Genomic DNA, 10,514 nt, shown 5'->3' with positions numbered 1-10,514 from the left:
TATTTGGGGAGTTTCTCCCAGTCTTCTTCTTGGGTATGACGCTACAAGCTTGGCACACCTGTATTTGGGGAGTTTCTCCCAGTCTTCTTCTTGGGTATGACGCTACAAGCTTGGCACACCTGTATTTGGGGAGTTTCTCCCAGTCTTCTTCTTGGGTATGACACTACAAGCTTGGCACACCTGTATTTGGGGAGTTTCTCCCAGTCTTCTTCTTGGGTATGATACTACAAGCTTGGCACACCTGTATTTGGGGAGTTTCTCCCAGTCTTCTTCTTGGGTATGATACTACAAGCTTGGCACACCTGTATTTGGGAGTTTCTCCCAGTCTTCTTCTTGGGTATGATACTACAAGCTTGGCACACCTGTATTTGGGGAGTTTCTCCCAGTCTTCTTCTTGGGTATGATACTACAAGCTTGGCACACCTGTATTTGGGGAGTTTCTCCCAGTCTTCTTCTTGGGTATGATACTACAAGCTTGGCACACCTGTATTTGGGGAGTTTCTCCCAGTCTTCTTCTTGGGTATGATACTACAAGCTTGGCACACCTGTATTTGGGGAGTTTCTCCCAGTCTTCTTCTTGGGTATGATACTACAAGCTTGGCACACCTGTATTTGGGGAGTTTCTCCCAGTCTTCTTCTTGGGTATGATACTACAAGCTTGGCACACCTGTATTTGGGGAGTTTCTCCCATTCTTCTCTGCATATCCTCTCAAGCTCTGTCAGGTTGTATGCGGGGCATTGCTGCACAGCTATTTTCAGGTCTCTCCAGAGATGTTCGATCGGGTTCAAGTCCGGGCTCTAGCTGGGCCACTCAAGAAGATTCCGAGACTTGTCCCGAAGCCACTCCTGCATTGTCTTGGCTGTGTGCCTAGGGTAGTTGTCCTGTTGGAAGGTAAACCTTCTCCCCAGTCTGAGGTCCTGAGCACTCTGGAGAAGGTTTTCATCAAGGATCTCTGTACTTTGCTCTGTTCATCTTTGCCTCGATCCTGACTAGTCTCCCAGTCCCTGCCACAGAAAACATCCCCACAGCTTGATGCTTCCACCACCATGCTTCAATGTAGGCACGTGAAGCTTAGCATTCAGGCCAAAGACTTCAATCTTGCTTTCATCAGACCAGAGAATCTCATTTCTCATGGTCAGAGAGTCTTTAGGTACCTTTAGCAAACTCTAAGCAGGCTGTTTTGTGCCTTTTACTGAGGAGTGGCTTTCGTCTGGCCATTCTACCATAAAGGCCTGATTGGCGGAGTGCTGCAGAGATGGTTGTACTTCTGGAAGGTTCTTCCATCTCTACACAGGAACTCTAGAGCTCTGTCAGAGTGACCATTGGGTTCTTGGTCACCTCTCTGACCAACGCCCTTCTCCCCCAATTGTTCAGTTTGGCCAAGTGGCAAGCTCTAGGAAGAGTCTTGGTTGTTCAAAACTTCTTTAATTTAAGAATGATGTATTGTACTCTTGGGGACCTTCAATGCTGCAGACATTTTTTGGTACCCTTCCCCAGATCGGTGCCTCGACACAATCCTGTCTCTGAGCTCTACAGACAATTCCTTCAACCTCATCGCTTGGTTTTTACTCTGACATGCACTGTCAACTGTGGGACCTTATATAGACAGGTGTGCCTTTCCAAATCATGTCCAATCAATTGAATTTACCACAGATGGGCCCCAATCAAGTTGTAGAAACATCTCAAGGATGATCAATGGAAACAGGATGCACCTGAGCTCAATTTCAAGTCTCATAGCAAAGTATCTGAATACTTATGGCACTGTATACACACACACACACACACACCACACACACACATATACACACACTCTCCAACACACACACAAACAAACTAACAAACACACACACCACAAAAGTTTTCCGTAACTGCATTGAACTGCATTGAAAATGAATTGAGTAATTTGTTTGTCTGGCCACTGAGGGCTAGTTGTTATATGTGGATGTGAATTAAACTAATGATAATTATCAACAGCAGCTCAAGACCCCGCTGGCTCTGTTCATTTGGCTGAAACCCAAAACTAAGCAAGGGTGTGTGCGTGTGCGCGCGTGTGTGTGTGTGTTTGTGTGTGTGTGCGTGTGCGTGCGCGTGTGTGTGCGTGTGCGCGTGTGCGTGTGCGCGTGTGTGTGCGCGTGTGCGTGCGCGTGTGTGTGTGTGCGTGTGCGGGTGCGCGTGTCCAAAGTAACCCCACATTTCATTGCCTTCCCTACGGAAGCCATTGCTCTGACATCACAAATGATGTTGCGGCTCAAGCGAACGCAATTAAAAATATTCTCCTAACTGCTTTTCACAGAGATAGGTCTTCATGGATGAATGGAGCGAGTGAATAATTGTGTTCCAACTAGTGAGGAGCAACAGTCCATTACATTCCTACAGCATGCCTGTCAGGGGACCAAACTCTGGAGGGCAAATGAAATTGAGCATACAGAAAAAACAGCTATTTTTCAAGGTAGGGCACATTTATTTGGGGAACAAGAGCTGTGTAGGGGATGAGGTTAAATACACACACACTTGTGGTAGGAGACACACTCTCACACACAGTGGTTTGGGAGCGCTGCATAAGGGAATTGGTTAAACACACACAGACACACTGCGAGTGAGTGAGTGAGTGAGTGAGTGAGTGAGTGAGTGAGTGAGTGAGTGAGTGAGTGAGTGAGTGAGTGAGTGAGTGAGTGAGTGAGTGAGTGAGTGAGTGAGTGCATATGTGCATATGTGCGTGTGTTTAATCCTCTCCAATTGGAGTAGATCCCCTGATTCATCTCTTGAGGAGGAATCAACTGTAGTGAAGGTGATCCAATCCTCAGGTAAGGGGTCAAAGGTTGTGACCTTATGAACCACTGATACAGTCCTGTGGTGTAGTCATTCATTCAGGTCAAACATTTACAAAGTTACAGATAGAAATGTAATGAATAGAGATAATACAATCCCCTATTCTACAGGAAAGACATCATCCACGGTAGCAAATATTATCTGTACTGACCGGGAAGAAGCACAACATACTATCTGTTGTACACAATATATTTCTATGTGAAGGTTCTGTGATGTTATGCATTCCTGATCAGGCATCTGTATCAGTCTTTTGAACTAGTCTGAGTTATCTGAGTACTGAGAAGACTTCATCATCCTAACAACACTGTCTGTCTGTCTGTCTGTCTGTCTGTCTGTCTGTCTGTCTGTCTGTCTGTCTGTCTGTCTGTCTGTCTGTCTGTCTGTCTGTCTGTCTGTCTGTCTGTCTGTCTGTCTGTCTGTCTACTCAGTGAATGTGTCAGGTAGAGACATTGGCAGAATTTTTGGCTGATCAGTCGCTTAGCTAATCTCTTTGAATTTGGGATTTAGTATCAGGGGAGCGAGAGAGACTCGGAGAGCGCAAGAGGGACAGAGAGAGAGAATACAGCTTATATGCACATTGCCCAAAATGAGGTGGAAACTGAGCTGCACTTCCTAACCTCCTGCCAAATGTATGACCATATTAGAGAGACATGTTTCCCTCAGATTACACAGACCCACAACCAATTCGAAAAACAAATCCAATTTTGATAAACTTCCATATCTACATGGGGAAATACCACAGTGTGTCATCACAGCAGCAAGATTTGTGACCTGTTGCCGCAAGAAAAGGGCAACCGGTGAAGAACAAACACCATTGTAAATACAACCCATATTTAAGTTTATTTATTTTCCCTTTTATACTTTAACTATTTGCACATTGTTATAACACTGTATATATATAATAAGACATTTGAAATATCTTTATTCTTTTGGAACTTCTGTGAGTGTAATGTTTACTGCTCGTTTTTATTGTTTATTTCACTTTTGTTTATTATCTATTTAACTTGCTTTGTCAATGTTAACATATGTTTCCCATGCCAATAAAACCCCATAAATTGAAATTGAATTGAATTGAGAGAGAGAGAGAGAGAGAGAGAGAGAGAGAGAGAGATAGAGAGAGAGAGAGAGAGAGAGAGAGAGAGAGCAGAGCTGTAATGCATCACCAACAGACAGTATCTTTTTAAACCCAGACACAGATTTACCATTCTCCTCATACCTCTCCTCCCTCCACCCTTCTTCTCTCTCTAACCCTGATAAGCACTCCAGCAAGACAGGAGCTCCGCAGTGGACAGATGGGTTACCTCACCACAGACACACACACACACACACACAGTGCCGCTCCGCTCCACTAGACCCCTCGCTCATTTCACCCCCTCCACCGGTAAACGGAATTATGAATCCGTTCTTCCGCGGCACACTGCACACGCATCAATCCGCTTAATGCTAACCAGCATTGATTTCTAGTCCGCTAATAACATTACGTGGAACATAATGTGTGAAGATTATGGTTTCTGGTGTTTGGCCTAATAATTTGATTCTATGTGTTTATATGTGCTACCCTTTGGTCCCAAAAGCCATACAAATGAACTGGCTGATGACGGTGCATGTGTTTTATTGACAACAGAACAACACCTGTTGGAGCACCCGGGCCACTGTGGAAAGACCTGGTGGGATTTAGCTGAAAAACAAATCACACTCATCTGGTCGTCTGGGGTTGACTGGATGTAAAGTGTGTCCTCCAGAGCTTTCTGTCCTACATTGCAGATGCAATCTTTTACTCCTCATCTCCAGTCAGATGTTGCTCCTGAGACCCCTGGACGAAATGATGGGTGACGGGTCTGGTTAAAGATTCAAACAGAGGAATGAGATCCCAGCTTTGTTGAATTAAAAAATTATCTTTTGTTTAAAATTTGACAAATTTACCGTCAGAATAGATAGCCCATAGCAGTCCATACTGTACTAAATGGAATATGTGGGTCTAGTATGGGTATCAGAAAAGAGACAGAGAGAGAGAGTACTTGAATAAGTAGGTGTGTCCAAACTTTAAACTGGTACTGTATGTGTAGATAGTACATTTTACGTTTAGGTTTTCAATATAATCCCGAATTGTTATTGATTTGGACACGTTAAAACTGTGTTTTGACATTGGGCTTATTTATCAAATGTCTACCATGTCTTATCAACAGGAGGCAGCGACAGCGTAATTTTCAACTTAAATTTTAGGAATATAAATTGAACTTTCAACATTCATTTCCAATGGGATTGTACTTCATCAGGTAAAAAACTGATGAATGAGTCTAAAAAGGTGCTACCATTTATTTATTTTGATTATATACAAGAAATCACTCAAATGGCTTTGCCCTGCCTAATCAGAATAATTATGTCTGCATAGCATTTTGTCTTCATTTCTGCCGATAAACTCAGGCTTATTTCTAAAGATTAACCCATGGTTTGTTTTGCTCATTTTGTCTTCATTTTCATTTTTGGAACCAGTCAGGCAACAACCGACACTGTACTGGTGTTAGGAGGCCCAATAGCTAAGGAGTTGGACCTGTAGCCGAAAGGTGGCCGGTTTGAATCCCAGGTTGGGTGCTGGAAAAAATGGGTGGAATTGAAATGACAACTGGAGGGCTGCAGGGTTCTCAACCTCACAACATATGTCGGTATAGTTAAAGTGTATAGAGGATAAACAGAGAGTAGCAGCAGTGTAGTGTAAAAGAGGGAGTTGAACGGATCCTTAGCTTAGTGATGGGCACTATGGTGTTGAATGCTGAGCTGTAGTCAATTAATAGCATTCTCATGTAGGGGTTCTTTTTGTCCAGGTGGGAAAGAGCAGTGTGGAGTGCAATGGGGATTGCATCATTTACATTTACATTTAAGTCATTTAGCAGATGCTCTTATCCAGAGCGACTTACAAATTGGTGCGTTCACCTTAAGACATCCAGTGGAACAGCCACTTTACAATAGTGCATCTAAATCTTTCAAGGGGGGTGAGAAGGATTACTTTATCCTATCCTAGGTATTCCTGAAAGAGGTGGGGTTTCAGGTGTCTCCGGAAGGTGGTGATTGACTCCGCTGTCCTGGCGTCGTGAGGGAGTTTGTTCCACCATTGGGGGGCCAGAGCAGCGAACAGTTTTGACTGGGCTGCGCGGGAACTGTACTTCCTCAGTGGTAGGGAGGCGAGCAGGCCAGAGGTGGATGAACGCAGTGCCCTTGTTTGGGTGTAGGGCCTGATCAGAGCCTGGAGGTACTGAGGTGCCGTTCCCCTCACAGCTCCGTAGGCAAGCACCATGGTCTTGTAGCGGATGCGAGCTTCAACTGGAAGCCAGTGGAGAGAGCGGAGGAGCGGGGTGACGTGAGAGAACTTGGGAAGGTTGAACACCAGACGGGCTGCGGCGTTCTGGATGAGTTGTAGGGTTTAATGGCACAGGCAGGGAGCCCAGCCAACAGCGAGTTGCAGTAATCCAGACGGGAGATGACAAGTGCCTGGATTAGGACCTGCGCTGCTTCCTGTGTGAGGCAGGGTCGTACTCTGCGGATGTTGTAGAGCATGAACCTACAAGAACGGGCCACCGCCTTGATGTTAGTTGAGAACGACAGGGTGTTGTCCAGGATCACGCCAAGGTTCTTAGCGCTCTGGGAGGAGGACACAATGGAGTTGTCAACCGTGATGGCGAGATCATGGAACGGGCAGTCCTTCCCCGGGAGGAAGAGCAGCTCCGTCTTGCCGAGGTTCAGCTTGAGGTGGTGATCCGTCATCCACACTGATATGTCTGCCAAACATGCAGAGATGCGATTCGCCACCTGGTCATCAGAAGGGGGAAAGGAGAAGATTAATTGTGTGTCGTCTGCATAGCAATGATAGGAGAGACCATGTGAGGTTATGACAGAGCCAAGTGACTTGGTGTATAGCGAGAATAGGAGAGGGCCTAGAACAGAGCCCTGGGGGACGCCAGTGGTGAGAGCGCGTGGTGAGGAGACAGATTCTCGCCACGCCAGCTGGTAGGAGCTGTGGATCATCTGTGGATCTGTTTGAGTGGTATTCTTAGCATATATGAAGGAAGTGACGGAACCCATTTTTGGTTCTATAAGGAGTGTAGGCGACTGCAGGGCACAGTCCTATAGGCCAATAATAAAACCCTCCAACAATGCATTTCCTCAAGTCAAGAATGATGCCTCCCTGTGCAACACTCTTGGAGTGAATCACAAATGCAGTTTTTTGATTCCTCATGTCCTCCCTCCTCATATCCTCCCTCCTCATGTCCTCCCTCCTCATATCCTCCCTCCTCATATCCTTCTCCAAGCATATTGGAACATCAGATCAGAGGTTCCTCCTCCCTCCTCATGTCCTCCCTCCTCATATCCTCCCTCCTCATATCCTTCTCCAAGCATATTGGAACATCAGATCAGAGGTTCCTCCTCCCTTCTCATGTCCTCCCTCCTCATATCCTCCCTCCTCATATCCTTCTCCAAGCATATTGGAACATCAGATCAGAGGTTCCTCCTCCCAGACCTCCAATGGCTTTTGAGGAGGCAAGAAGCACACAAGGAATTTCAGGGGAGAATCTCAATTACACACTCCTCACATCCTCTCTCCTCGCTTCCTTCTCAATACCCATTGGAGGAGAAGGTCAGAGAGGAAGGACCTCTGGCTTTCTCATCCAATCGTTTTTTAGAAGGAGTCTTGGAGAGAGGACATGAGGTATATGCAATTGAGATTCAGCATTGCTTTTTCCAATCCTCTTAGTACAGAAGATGAACATTTCACTCCGCTCCTGAAAAAATGTCTCACCTACAGTAGGGGCGAGATTGAAACACCATACCAAGAAAGAAAAATCAATACAATTATGCAAAGTCATCCAATCCTTTGATCAGAAATAAGCCTGGTAAAAATGAATTGTACATCAGATATATGCTTAAGGCCAAGCTCTAAGATATGTTTATAAATAATAACTAAATCAAACTATATTTCTAGCATACACAGTTAAGTAAACAGTAGGGCGGTGATGTTGGTGTTTAGTGCTTGGGTTAGATTTGAGTCCCCTCCGGTGTAGGGTAACCTACTTCGTTAAACACCCTGAAAGCAGGACGCATGATATTTACACACAGATACGCAGACACGCATACACACACATACACAGTGCACAAATACACAAACACACAAACACAAATACACAGTGCACACGTACAGACACACTGCACACACTCTCTCTCTATCTCACACCCTCACACATGCATACATACACAGTCCACACACAAATACAGACACAGAGACAGAAACACAAACACTCTGTCTGTCTGTCTGTCTGTCTGTCTGTCTGTCTGTCTGTCTGTCTGTCTGTCTGTCTGTCTGTCTGTCTGTCTGTCTGTCTGTCTGTCTGTCTGTCTGTCTGTCTCTCTCTCTCTCTCTCTCTCTCACACACACACACCTCCCAAGCACGTTCACCCTTTGAAGGTATAGGAGATCAGAGCTGCTGTGGGGAAGAGAGGAGAGGTGGAGAGAGGTGAGGAGAGGAGAAGAGAGGGGGAGCGAGGGAAGATAGAACCCAGAGGCAGAGCACCACAGTGGGGCAAGCTCTGATCCTCTCTCTCCCTGTGAGATGCAGGAGGATGGACTACAAGGTGTCAAAAGTGTTCCACAGGGATGCTGGCCCTATGTGGACACCAATGCTTCCCACAGTTGTGTCAAATTGACTGGATGTCCTTTGGGTGGTGGACAATTCTTGATACACACGGGAAACTGTTGAGGGTGAAAAACCCAGCAGCATTGCAGTTCTTCACACACTCAAACCAATGCTCCTGGCACCTACTACCGCACCCCGTTCAAAGGCACTTAAATCTTTATTTCACAGAAAAGTTCAATCCAAACCCCGTTGAATATGTAGGATATCACAGGACAAAGAACCAGACGAAAGGACCTTTTACATCACAATTCATGATTTGACTTTTAAATTATATGTCAAAGCATCTATAAAAGACTGCTGATGCTAGGAAATGTGGCTGAATGGTGGAAATGGCACAGTGAGGGACTGATTTACATTTATTTTATTTATTAGGATCCCCATTAGCCGACGCCAGTGGCGACAGCTAGTCTTACTTGGGTCCGACATATAAAGAAAAATACATTACAGACTAAATACATTCACTAAGGCATGGCTGGCTGTATCTAGTCTCTTCCTTCATAATTAGCAGTCAGGAGGCCAGTGTTCACGTGAGAATTTGGTTCTGGGTTCCGAGATTAGGCTGTATCTATTGGCGCGTTCAAGACAACTGGGAACTCAGACAAAAAATACCTCAGACCTTGGGAAAATTGTGACGTCAGTGTTCTTCAGGTCAGAGAAGTCGGAGCTATAGAATGGACTTGGAATTCCGAGATGGACAACCGTTCAAAATAATTTTACTGTCAGATTGTTTTGTTTTTTATATCTGGCGCACAGTGTAAAAGAGTGTTTCGCAAAAAAGGAAATGCTAATTAAAACAAGCATCTCTTACTGGACAAATTCAGGTAGGTCCCTCCCTCTCTGTTTGTTTGTTTGTCCCTCCTCTCTGTTAGTTTGCTGGTCCCTCCCTCTCTGCTAGTTTGCTGGTCCCTCCCTCTCTGTTAGTTTGCTGGTCCCTCCCTCTCTGCTAGTTTGCTGGTCCCTCCCTCTCTGTTAGTTTGCTGGCCCCTCCCCTTCTGTTAGTTTGCTGGTCCCTCCCTCTCTGTTAGTTTACTGGTCCCTCCCTCTCTGTTAGTTTGCTGGCCCCTCCCCTTCTGTTAGTTTGCTGGTCCCTCCCTCTCTGTTAGTTTGCTGGTCCCTCCCTCTCTGTTAGTTTGCTGGTCCCTCCCTCTCTGTTAGTTTGCTGGCCCCTCCCCTTCTGTTAGTTTGCTGGTCCCTCCCTCTCTGTTAGTTTGCTGGTCCCTCCCTCTCTGTTAGTTTGCTGGTCCCTCCCTCTCTGTTAGTTTGCTGGTCCCTCCCTCTCTGCTAGTTTGCTGGTCCCTCCTTCTCTGTTAGTTTGCTGGTCCCTCCCTCTCTGTTAGTTTGCTGGTCCCTCCCTCTCTGTTAGTTTGCTTCTGTTTGGTTCCTAGTGAATCTTCCTTAATTGTCTGCCTTCTCGCTGCATATCCACCAGGATGACCCACCACATAGTCACACTCACTTTCTCTCACTCTCTATCAGAGAAAGTAAAAAAAAAGGCCAATTTGCATCAGATTAACTCGCCAATCATCAGCAGAAGCCATATTGTAAAATGTGCAGACATTATCCTTGCTGATGGATTTAAGTGTGAGTGTGTGTGTGTGTGTGTGTGTGTGTGTGTGTGTGTGTGTGTGTGTGTGTGTGTGTGTGTGTGTGTGTGTGTGTGTGTGTGTGTGTGCGTGTGTGTGTGTTTGTGTGTGATGCCTGATGACATGAAAAATAAGCATCTTTCATTGCTCCCACGGTCAATGTTTATGATAGCAGAGGTCTCTCTGGAGCTTGTTTGAATAGAACTAAACTAAACCTTTTTTCTGGACAAACAAAAATAAATCATTGGATCTTGTCTGGAGCTAGACAACACTCCCTAACTATTCACTCTGCCTTAATTAGCCAATCAGGTGTGGGCTTGTTTAGGGCCCAGAAATGTCCTGTTATGCAGTGTGTGTGTGCGTGTGCGTGCGCGCGCGCGTGTGTGTGTGTGTGTGTGTGTGAGGTGGGTGTGTTTT

The sequence above is a fragment of the Oncorhynchus nerka genome, linkage group LG3 (genome assembly GCF_034236695.1).
Source record: "Oncorhynchus nerka isolate Pitt River linkage group LG3, Oner_Uvic_2.0, whole genome shotgun sequence".
Classification (NCBI taxonomy): Eukaryota; Metazoa; Chordata; class Actinopteri; order Salmoniformes; family Salmonidae; genus Oncorhynchus; species Oncorhynchus nerka.
This window is presented reverse-complemented; position numbering follows the sequence as displayed.